This window comes from Vulpes lagopus, chromosome 22 (genome assembly GCF_018345385.1).
Source record: "Vulpes lagopus strain Blue_001 chromosome 22, ASM1834538v1, whole genome shotgun sequence".
NCBI lineage: Eukaryota > Metazoa > Chordata > Mammalia > Carnivora > Canidae > Vulpes > Vulpes lagopus.
Genome location: NC_054845.1, coordinates 16087108 through 16099386, shown reverse-complemented (window position 1 = coordinate 16099386; position 12279 = coordinate 16087108). Strand labels below are relative to the sequence as shown.

General features: G+C 42.2%; 1 long non-coding RNA gene across 1 annotated transcript; it reads left to right on the top strand.

Annotated features, from left to right (window-relative positions):
• Positions 1-849: 849 nt before the first annotated feature.
• On the top strand, positions 850-10995 carry LOC121480495. Its single transcript, XR_005984996.1, has 3 exons — positions 850-1564; positions 10175-10261; positions 10698-10995. It is a non-coding gene; the product is annotated as an uncharacterized LOC121480495 (long non-coding RNA).
• The last annotated feature ends 1284 nt before the right edge of the window (positions 10996-12279 follow it).

The window sequence follows — 12279 nt, the reverse complement described above, 5'->3', positions numbered from 1 at the left end:
CTAAAGACATCTTCAACACTAAACCATTATCAAATTAATTCCTAAAAAGTAAACATCATGCCTCATAACAACAAGCAGAAAACTAAATTTACTTTCTGCATCTTTCCCAAGATTTTTCTTTTTCTTTTTCTTTTTTTTTAATATTTTATTTATTTATTCATGAGAGAGAGAGAAGCAGAGGGAGAAGCAGGCTCCATGCAGGGAGCCCGATGTGGGACTCGATCCTGGGACTCCAGGATCACACCCTGGGGCAAAGGCAGGCACTAAACCACTGAGCCACCAGGGATCCCTCCCAAGATTTTTCTTACGATTAATTCCAAAGAATAGTTTCACCCAGATGATACATAATTTACAAAGTATGTGGCTGTGGCTGCCCAGTTACCATAATAGGGAAATGAGAACCGGGCTTCTTCCCTCGTGGTGAGTCAGGCCCTGAGCTGAGGCAGAGCCAGACTGCGGGAGAAGGAAGCCCACCTTTATGGGGATCCCTCCCCTCGTGCCTCTTCTCCACCACAGCGATCACTCTCGCTCCTGAGATCGCAGGCATTTGCACCCACATCCTCCTCACTGTGAAGAAAAACTCAACAGGTGGGGGTGGGGGGAACACTGGGTGCAGATTAGTATAACCCAGGGATAAGTGACCAATGAGTTCTGATTTTTATCTACATCAATACAATGAATTTTATTCAAATATATGACACTTTGACAGAGAGTAATGGTTTTGGGTGTTTTTTTTTAAAGATTTTATTTATTTATTTATTCATGAGAGACAGACAGAGAGAGAGAGAGAGAGAGAGGCAGAGACACAGGCAGAGGGAGAAGCAGGCTCCATGCAGGAAGCCTGACGCAGAACTCGATCCCGGGTCTCCAGGATCAGGCCCTGGGCCGAAGGCGGTGCTAAACTGCTAAGCCACCTAGGCTGCCTGAGAGTAATGGTTTTTAGAAAACATAAAATTTGTTTCTTGCTGGGTAGAACAGCACCAATATGTTTGTAAGCTCTTTTTGTCTGTTACCTGTCACCCCATTGGCTCGGTATTACTCATTTCACAGCAGAAGCTGTGGGGCCAGTGCTAAAGGCCCCCTGGTATCCGCTGGGCAAACCTGGGCCACCCAAGTTAGCATTGACCTGCGGCCTTCCCAGGCCCCCGGCTTCCCTTGGCAACCATGAGCTCCATTCAGTGCTTCTCTCCAAACTTTCTCTTCGCTCACGAGGTGGGTCTAATCCTCTCATTCTGATCGCTCTGCACCTCAGCTCTGCCACTACTAGAATTCCCACACATGTCACTGCCCTGCCACCATAAATCTTCCTCCTGTTATTCCTGAAATGAGTCCACATGGGCGTTCACAGGCGCCCACTGTGCATTTGTCACTTCAGCTTGTGTTGACCATTGGCCACAATCTTCTAAGTCATGACAGACGAACCAGTGTGATTCACGCAGGAATGGTAGAAATGACGGTGACAGATCTTCGGAAAGACAAACATGACTTGGTACCTCACTTGCAGTGGAAAAAGATTCTGACATATAAAAGGCATCTGAATTTATGGGGTTGGCGTGGCTTCAAGGTAACTACTAATAGATGAGCTTTTTCTCACAGTGTGATAACAGCTTTATTACATGCTAGCCCTTGTCATTTACTGCTTCCACTGACTATAAACACTGAAAGGGCTATATTATGCCTTGACTGGCTGCCTTGGATTTGTGATTTATTTGATCAGAAATGTGTGCTCTAACCACAGCATTTTAATTTATGGTCATAGTTGGCTTGATTGTAAACTAAAAAAAAACAACTAAGGATCATGTAGGAAATGGAGCTGTTTCCCCAAATTAAAGCTTCTAACCTGCTGATTATTTCAGCCCCAAAAGCTGCTTGAGTTTTGATTTTCGCTCCATAACTTTATAAAAGGTATAGGGACGAGTCAAAAGGGCTAAGTAGGTAATTAAAAGGCCGTGAAGTCTCTTCATGTTGCTTCAGCCTGAAGAGCAGGACCGGTCCAGGGTCACACTTCTGTGTGTGAAGAGCAGGAAACAGCAGGGAGTGGAAAGGGCAGGGGCCTTGAGCAACAAGTCTATGGTACGAAGATGAACAGGGCTGTGCCAGCTACAGAGAGTAGTAGGCAGAGAGGAGGGAGGCCAGGCCTTCGGCTTTGCCCAGTGCCCGGGGAGCAGGAACAGTGGTACAGCATCGGTCCAAAGAAAACATGAGAAACGCAGATCTGCAAAGTCATGGCTGGTGTGTAATGTTGATAGGGATGGTCAGCAAGGTCATGGTGCCGTGGGGTGGCTGCTGTGTAATGCTGATAGGGATGGTCTGGGATCATCTGAGGATCCCAGAGGAGAGCAACTGAACCTGGCAGGAAAATAACTATGAGTGGGATTATTGATTTCTTTGCAATACTTACTGGATATACTCATTCTGGTTTTATTTTTTTTATTTTTATTTTTTAAAGACTTTATTTATTCATAGAGACAGAGAGAAAGAGAGAGAGAGAGGGGCAGAGACACAGGCAGAGGGAGAAGCAGTCTCCATGCAGGGAGCCCGACGTGGGCCTCGATCCAGGGTCTCTGGACTCTATCCAGGGTCTCCAGGATCACACCCTGGGCTGCAGGCAGTGCTAAACCGCTGCGCCACCGGGGCTGCCCACTTGTTCTGGTTTTAAATCTCCCCTAATTTTTTTTTTTCCTTTCAAGCAAAAGATTGGTTGAAGCCTGAGACAATGACTTATGAGACTAGGTGGGAAATTCTGAGTTGGTACTTATGGGTCCTTATTCGGAAAACTCATAAAAATCTCAAGTAGACCACAAGGTAGAAATATGAGGGGCAGTAACAAAGACAGAAGCTGAAAAATGGTGAGGAGGTCAAAAGATAAGACACGAAGGCCTTCACATGATACTCAAACTTTTTTTTTTTAAGATTTTATCCATTTATTCGTGAAAGATACAGAGAGAGAGGCAGAGGGAGAAGCAGTTCCCCAAGGGGAGCCTGATGCAGGACTCAAGCCCAGGTATGCAGGATCATGCCCTGAGCTGAAGGCAGATGCTCAACCACTGAGCCACCCAGGTATCCCAGTACTCGAACTTTTTCAAATCTCACTATCCTCAAGTAATCCTCAAAAAACATAATTTGTTTTCTGCTTAATATCTGACCAAGGGCTAGCAGTTCCCCATACAGACCATGTGAGAATTAATTTGATATGTCAACATGTCTGGGCTAAAGGATGCCCAGGTAGCTGGTAAATATTATTTCTGGCTGTTGTCCAGGAGGGCATCTCTGGAGGAGATGAGTATCTGATTCAGTAGACTGAGTAAAGGGGATCCACCCTCACTGGTGTGGGTGGGCAGCATCCAAACCACCAAGGGACAGAATGGAACAGAAAAGGTGAAGGGAAGGCAGATTCTTGGCTTTCTCTTCTCGAGCTGGGGTGTCCACTTGCCCTTGGACATCAGAACGCTAGGTTCTCAGGACTTTGGCCTCTAGGACTTACACGAGGCCCACTCCTACCCACTATGCAGTTTACAGGCCTTCAGACAGACTGAATTATACCACTGGTTTTCCTGGTTCTCAGGCTTGCAGAGGTCAGATCGTGGGACTTCTCAACCTTCAGTCATGTGAGCCAACTCCTATAATTCCTAAAATTCCTACAATGTATGTACTATGATATATACACATATAATATATGATATGCATATATTATATATACATTATATCCAATTGGTTCTGTTTCTCTGGACAATCCAAATGTAGGCCATTTCTTCACATAAAAATCTTCTATTACACGGAGAATATAAACCACACTTAAAAGAATAGTAAGTCTTTTGCTTCTTCTATTTCTTTTCCTTCCTTTCTTCCTAAAAAATCTGGTCTTAAAATCACGAGGTATAGCAAAATAGAGTTATGTGTCTGTGGTAGTAGGGGGTTGAGTGGGGACCCACAATGGTCCAGTGTGGGATTCTAGAGTCTGAGCAGAGGGAACAGGTACCCCATCAGAGGTGCAGCCTGGTGCCAGTGTCAGAACCCCAGTGAAGTGGGTTGTCCCAGGGGCTGTATGAGAGGCAGGTGGCCTGTTACAGTGGGGGTGAAGGTCCTAGCCTGATTAGGGTGAGGAGGTAGGGTTACCCAATTTAGCCAAGAAAAAAAAAAAAAAGCTAACAAAGCAAAACATGACACCCAGTTAGGTTTGAATTTCAGATAAACAGTGAATGATTTTTTTAGTATAAATATGTCTTAAACCTTGCATGAATTATTTGTAGTTTTTCTGAAATTCACATTTAACTGGACACCCTATATTTTATCTGACAATATTGTGAGGAGGACACCAACACAGAGGGTGGCCTGGTATGGGGTGTTAGCTCAAGTGGGGGTGAGGAAGGCATCCATGAGGAAGGTGGGAAGTGGCCCAAAATGGGGGAGGAGGCTCAGAGCTGGAGCCAAGAAAGGAGGGCCTTGGCATGGGAGATGGGGCAGAGAGGAGCTATGAGGTTCCTAGGGCTGCTGTAACAAATGACCACAGATCCAGTGGCTCAAAACAAGAGAAATCTATTCTCCCATCGACTCGAAGGGCAGAAGTCTGAAAGCAAGACGTCTGCGGGGCAGTGCCACCTCCAAAGACCCTAGGACAGAATCCTTCCTTGTGTCTTCCAGCTTCAGGTGGCTATAGGCATCTCTTGGCTTGTGCTGCGGCAGAGCTCCAATCTCTGCCTCTGTCTCTAGGTGGCCTTCCTCTCTTCTCCCTGTGTGTCTCTCCCCTGTGTGCATCTTTTATAAAGACAGTGATCACTGGATTTAGGGCTTACTCATATCCCAAGATGATCTTATCTACAAAGACCCTCTTTCCAAATAAAGTCACATTCACAGTTTCCAGGGCTTATGATGTGGACAAATCTTTTGGTGGTGGGTAGGGGGACCATTCAACCCAGGACAGTAACATATAGGGAACTGATCATATAAGCAAAAATTTTTTAACATTTTATTTATTTATTCATAAGAGACACACACAGAGAGAGGCAGAGACACAGGCAGAGGGAGAAGCAGGCTCCCCACAGAGAGCCTAATGCAGGACTTGATCCCAGGACCCTGGGATCATGACCTGAGCCAAAGGCAGACCCTCAACCACTGAGCCACCCAGGTGCCCCCAAATAAGCAAATACTTTAAAGATAATGCAAGCCTGGTTTTTCCTACAGGAGAAGACATTGAACTGGAATTAGGTATATCAGTGTTAATTGATGGTTTTTAAGTATATAGGTAAGGATAGAAAATTCTAGATGTAAATGCCTGTGTGTGTGTGTTTGTGTGTTCGTGCTGTTTACCGGCAGTAACATGCCAATAGCAGGGAGTAGTATATCTAGTGCCCAGATCTTGGCTTTTAAATACCATTTCCTACTAAAGGGAATCAGGTTTCCTTGGAGAGAGAGTTGATTCCAGGGCTGGTTAGAAGGGAAGTACAAGGGACACCTGAGTGGCTCAGCGGTTGAGCGGTTGAGCATCTGTCTTTGGCTCAGGGCGTGATCCTGGAGACCCGGGATCGAGTCCTATGTCGGGCTCCCTGCAGGGAGCCTGCTTCTCCCTGTGCCTGTGTCTCTGACTCTCATGAATAAATAAATAAAATTAAAAAAAAAAAAAGAAGGGAAGTCCAAAACAAGCCTAGAATATTTTGCTCTACCAGAAAGCAAAAAGTTACTCAAAGAATAAAGGTGACAAAAAAAAAAAAAAAGAATAAAGGTGACATGTCAAAGGACACAAAGCCAGCTGAACAGGCCCCCGACTGCCAAATCAAGGACAATTTGAGCATCAACATAAATGATGATATCAGTGGAGTATAATCCAATGAATAAAACAAGAATCTACAAGACCATGCTGATGTACAAGGATGAATAATTAAACTGAACGTTTAATAAGAAATGGGATTTTCTCATGCTTTTAAAGGACAATCCCACAAAATATCTGCCAGTTACAAAGGGGAAGAGAGTAATTTTACAATGAAAAAGCCTGGCAGACGCTTAACCAAATGATCAAAGTGACCATCATCAGTAATGAGACAAAGTTAAATCATGTACCACCCAGTAGGATGCAAAGAGAACTCAGCATCAATTGAGGGTCATTCTACAAAATAGCGGACTTGTACTCTTCTGTAGTGTCAAGCCCAGGAGATCAAGAAAAGGCTGAATCAATGTTCCAGTATGGAGGCCGCTGAACAAAGCAACCAAATGTAATACCAGATTTTGAACTGGATGCTTCTGCTCTAATGGGAGCAGTGGTACAGTGGGTCAAAGCTGAATGAGCACCGAGTATTATGAAGTGGTAGTGGTGTATCAACGTTAATGTCTGGAGTTTGGTTGTTATTTTATGGTCATGTGGGAGAGTGTTTTTAGGAAAACAGAGAAATATTTAGGGGTGACGTGGTATCAGTTTGATGACTCTCTCAAAGGATTAGGGAACATAAAATTCTTTGAGCTGCACTTCCAACTTTCCTGTGATTGTTTCAAAATTTAAATCTATTATTATTTCAAAATTTCAAAAATGAAAAACTATAGTTGGACAGGCCAAGATTTATGTTCATATATGTCCACTGCAGCATTATTTATAATATCAGAAAACTAAGAACAATGAAAATATGTAGCAATTTATAGAGAACAATCTCTGCTGTGTTTAAAAAATAGAAAAAAAGAGGGGCACCTGGGTGGCTCAGTCGGTTAAGCATCCTCTTGATTTTGGCTCAGATTATGGTCTCAGGGTCATGAGACTGAGCCCCATGTCAGTATCTGTGTTCAGAGTGGGATCTGCTTGAGATTCTCTCTCTCTCTCTTCGCTCTTTCCCCCCAACCCTGCTCACACTGTCTCTTAAAAAAAAAAAAAAAAAGAAGTAGAAAAAAATATTAGATTAGAAACATTTGAGGGGGTGCCAGGGTGGCCTCAGTTAATTAAGGGTCCATTTCTTGATTTTTGGCTCAAGTCATGATCTCAGGGTTCTGAGACTGAGCCCTATGTAGGGCTGTGTGTACCCAGTGTGAGTCTGCTTGAGATCCTCCCCCTCTCCCTCTCCTTCTCCCCTACCCTCACTCAAATCCATGCTCTCTCCTTCTCTTTCTCTCAAATAAATAAATAAAATCTTTTTTAAAAAAAGTATTTAAAGGGATACCTGGGTGGCTTAGTGGTTGAACATCTGCCTTTGGCTCAGGGCGCAATCCCAGGTGCAGGGATCGAGTCCCACATTGGGCTCCCTGCAAGGAACCTACTTCTCCCTCTACCTATGTCTCTGTGTTTCTCATGAATAAAGTATTTTTAAAAAGTATTTTTTAAAAATATTTTTACTTATTTATTTATGAGAGATACACAGAGAGAGGTGGAGATACAGGCAGAGGGAGAAGCAGGCTCCATGCAGGGAGCCTGACGTGGGACTTGATCCTGGGACTTCAGGATCATGCCCTGAGCCGAAGGCAGATGCTCAACCGCTAAGCCACCCAGGCATTCCTGAAAAAAGTATTTTAAAAACTTTTAAAAATAAAAATATATGAAAATGTTAAGATTATGTGTACCTATAAGGAAGGACTGTGGCTCCTTTTTTTTTCCTTTGCAGAGGCATGTATGATATGCAGAAAGAATAGTAAAGTTCATGAGGATTAAACAGTTGCATTTAATCATAAGCTAAACAGATATGAGGGAAGTGACTAGATGAAATAATCTAAGGCAAACAGAATTTAACAATACAGTGAAATGGCATCACATATGACTTTAATTTCTGACAAGTCAACTGTGCACATTCAAATTGTATTTTTCACACAACCTAGGCCTGAAACGCAAGCCAACATCTTCATCTGTCCCCTAACAATAGAAACAGTGATGGACTCCGGGAAGAAAAGGTGGCTGTGCTGGACTTATTAAGAAATTGTTAAAAAAAAAAAAAAATATATATATATATATATATATACCAATGCTGACTATTACTACACCCAAGGCAATTCAAGGGATTTTCCAGAGTAACTGTCATAAGCAGACATAATTTTCATTTGACCTGCTGTGTTAAACATAACCTTTGTAACCAGTGGCTTTAGTCTTGATTTTTGGGTAAATTTTAACATTTACTTTAATTTCTTCCAGGATCTTAACTAAATAGTCTGAATTTGTTTTTAAGTTGAGATATAATTCATGTTGCATAAAGTGTACCTTTTTAGGGTATAAATTCGTTTTAATGATGAGTTTCACATGGCAAAATAGAACTATGGAGCAAAGAGAAAAATCTTGTTTTAAGTCATTCTACGGATTTTCTTAAAGAAAAGTAAATTCAGGTTTTAATATTTGGAAAGGAAAGTGATCAGACTGTGTCAGTGGGGAAAGGTCTGACTGGTCCCTTCATTAACATGGTAGGGACCCTTCTGACCCCTGCGACCCCCAAGCCACAGTAAAGTACGCAAAATTCATCTTTAGTGCCCCCACCCCTCTCTCTTTGGTTTTAACAACTCCTCACTTACTTCCCTTTTGCCCTGCCTCTGGACACACTGTCTTTCCCCAGTTAGAATCCACCTTGGGGTGAGGAGGAAAGTGAAATAACAGGTAGGGCTGGAGCGTCATCTTGTCATTGGTGTTGTTTTCCATGTTTTCCAACCATCAGTTGGAAAAACTGGGGAGTCCCTGTGTTTGAGGCACTGTGTGGAGCTGTGGGGATTCACGCTCCCCCTGGCTACCATTTCTCCAAAGTACATTTCTGCCTGTCCTGCTCACACCATTCAGGCCACTTTGTGGTCTTCCCAATGCCAGAGGCAGCCCGGTGTCCAGAAAGGCCACAGTCTAGGCAGTGGGTAGGACTGGCTGGAACTCTGCTTTACGGTTTGCCACATGTGAGATGTGGCCAATTGTGCAATCTCTCTAAGCTTCTCTTTCTTCCTGGTAAAATGGTTCTAAGAGTCATTCCAGCTTCCTAAAGACATTGTGAACATATTTTAAGGATGCTTTAACGTTACTTCTCTTTTGTATTGGTCTCCTGTTGTTGCTAAAACAAATTACTATGAGCTTAGTGGCCTAAAACAATACAACTTTGTTATTGCACAGTTCTGAAAGTTAGAAGTCTAACACAGGTCTCACTGGGGAAGGACCATGGTGTTGGCAGGGCTGTATTCCTTCTGGAAGCTCTAGAAAATAATGCATTTCCTTGCCTTGTCCAGCTTCTAGAGGTTACTTACATTCCTTGGCTCATGGACCCTACCTCCCACCTCTCCAAGCTCTGCTTCCATGGTCACATCTCCTTCTTTAACTCTCTTGCCTGGCTCTTGTACATAAGGACCCTTATGATTGCATTGGGTCCACCCCAATAATCTAGGAAAATTGCTCCATCTCAAAATCTTTAATCTACTCACACATGCAGAGCTCCATTTGCCATGTAAGGTGACATATTCACAGACTTGGGGATTAGAATATGGACATCTGGGGTGGGTGCGTTATTCTATCTACCACACTTTCCCTTCCCTCCCACATATGCTAACACCCAAGTATCCCTCAACCAGGCCCAAACCTCTCTTTCCTGCTTGAGTTCTCTTAGGTCTCCTACTCATGCCTCCTGCACTTCCAGCCATCACCTTCTCTTTGTCTTCTAGTCCAAATCCCACCTATTCCATGAGTTCCATCTAATTATGAGTGCTTTGGTGTCACCTTCCCAAGCTATCCAACCCACAAACATCACTTCCTAAGTCCCACTGCATGGAGTAGCTGCATCACTCATTTGACAAACCCTCTGCTTTTTTTGTTGTTGTTGTTGTTCCCTCTGCCTTCTTATCATATATTCATGGCATGTAGGTGTTGCAAAAATGTTGAATGATTAAATGAACCTCCAACACTAGATCCATAACCAAATTGAGAGCCATGTCTTTTTTTTTTCAGCCTTATTGAGATATAATTGACATATAACATTGTGTTAGTTTAAGGTCAGTAATGGTATGATATAGGTGTATATTGCAAAATGATCACCATAATAAGGTTAATTAACACATCCATCACCTCCCATAATTACTATTAGTGTGCATGTATCTACGTGAGAATATTTAAGATCTACTCTTTTAGCAATTTACAAGTACACAATACAGTATTAACTATAATCATTAGAACATACATTAGATTCCCAGAATTTATTCATCTTATGACTTTGTACTCTCTGACCAGCATCTCCCCATTTCTCCCAACCTCCAGCCCCGGCAACCACCAGACTACTTTAAGAGCCATGTCTTAGGCTACTTTCCAATCCAGCACTGGAGAGCAGTGGAGCGGACATAAATGGTAATGATGAAAGGATGAAGAATGTCCAGGAGCCCCCAAGGAGGAAGAGTTCTCAGAGTCCCCTCTGCTTTTTTAGTTTGGAGCAACACCAACTTACCCTCTGCAAAAACATACCTAGGGCATATCTTTTTTCTCTTTTAGTTGGTGTCAATGATAACCTCTAGTAACAATTTTGCCTCAACCCTTCCTATCCAACTTCTTATGCTCTCTGGACTTGATACCCATGCGTATGGTCTCAATAGAAGCTCTTGCAGAAATACTTGTAGCCACTCTGAGAAGTGCTCTGGAGGCCACCACGGCCTGCGAAGGGTACAGTAGAAGGGAGAAGTAAGAAGACTCCTTAAAAAAAATAAATTAATTAAATAAATAAACAAATAAATAAATAAAATAAATTAAAAAAAAAAAAGACTCCTTAAACCCTCTCAATCTACTGCAGGATGACATTCTTCAAAATGTGTGGCCTTCGGGACGTCTGGGTGGCTCAGCGGTTTAGTGCCTGCCTTCAAGCTGTGGGCTTGATCCCAGAGTCCTGGGATTGAGTCTCACATCGGGCTCCCTTCATGGAGCCTGCTTCTACCTATGCCTGTGTCTTTGCCTCTCTCTCTCTCTGTCTCTCATGAATAAATAAATAAAATCTTTAAAAAAATGTGTGGCCTTCCTTAGTGTGCATACTACTCGTATAATATTTAATGGCCAACTTATTTTTCATTTAAGGCTTTTGGAGAGGGGGCTTACTAATCCTGCATCTATTATTCTCTCTTACCCCTACAAGAAAAATATCATGTTTTTTCTAGATACTGAGGATCACTTTCTGTGTTTTTACTTTGCTATTCATATTTTGAAAAATAACTTTAAGAGAGATTTTTCATCATCAGCTGATAGCATTCATTGGGCAATTATTCCAGTCAATGAAAGGGATAAAGACATTTCTGGGTTACTTTTGGCCTTATGATTCTAACCACAAGGCTTAAGTTCACATCAATATGCACATCACAAAATGCTACTTGTCTCACATTTTTGACAGATGAGCTGAAACCTTTTTAATATAATTCAGCAACTTAATTCAGGATTCAACATTTCAACTTTAATAAATTAAAGTTCATTTAATACTGGAACTTTGCTGGGCTTTTGTGGAATAATTAGATGAATAAGGGACAGTCCTGGCCATCCAAGGACGATAACACAGGAACACAGAAAACTGTACATGAACTATTTCAGGCATCCCTTCTGACTCACTACTGTTGGTGCACTGGGCCTTAGACCAAGAAACATTAAGCCCAAGATTCAAGCGGGGAAAAAAAGTCCTTTCAACTTACTGGGAGAACAACCCAAACTATAGATTTCTCAGGTTTTAAGTAACATTACAAAGAATCTTTACCAATTGTAACTTTGCTTTTCTAGCAGTGTAAAACTTTTTTGTGTGTTTATAGTTACAGTGCTGTTTCTGTGACTGGGTTTTACAGTTGGGCAGAGATGTGGAGTTTTGCTTGTGTTCAACTGTGGAGGATGAATGTGCAATGCTCCCCCTCCCTTTAAGGAAAAAAAATCAGGAAGGAACTTAAATACAAGGCTTTTCCTCCCATTTTACATTCAAACATGTCTTACAGGAAATGAACAAATAGTGATTCTCAAATATAACATTGTGCTTCTATGTGCTGTAGCACAAAAAGAGCTTTACAGGAATTTCGTGTGTTCCGGAAGTTGAGTTTTTAAGGACAAACGTGGAACTTGGATTGTCACTTCCTGTAGTGCAGAAATGCCAAATTCTTGAGCCCAACATGTAAGATCTCCAAAATCTCATCCCAACTCACTTCCAGCCTCCTATGTGTGTCCTTCCTCCAGGAACCCCACAATGTTCTCATAAAAATAAAAACTAAAAATTACTTAATAGCTTTGAAATAAAATTTGAACATAGTTTTTTGAAAAGGGCAAGAAGTTCTTTCAGAATCAAAGATTCATACCTTTAAATACTTTCACTAATAAGAAAAAAAAGAGATGGAAGTTCCAGTCAACGTAGG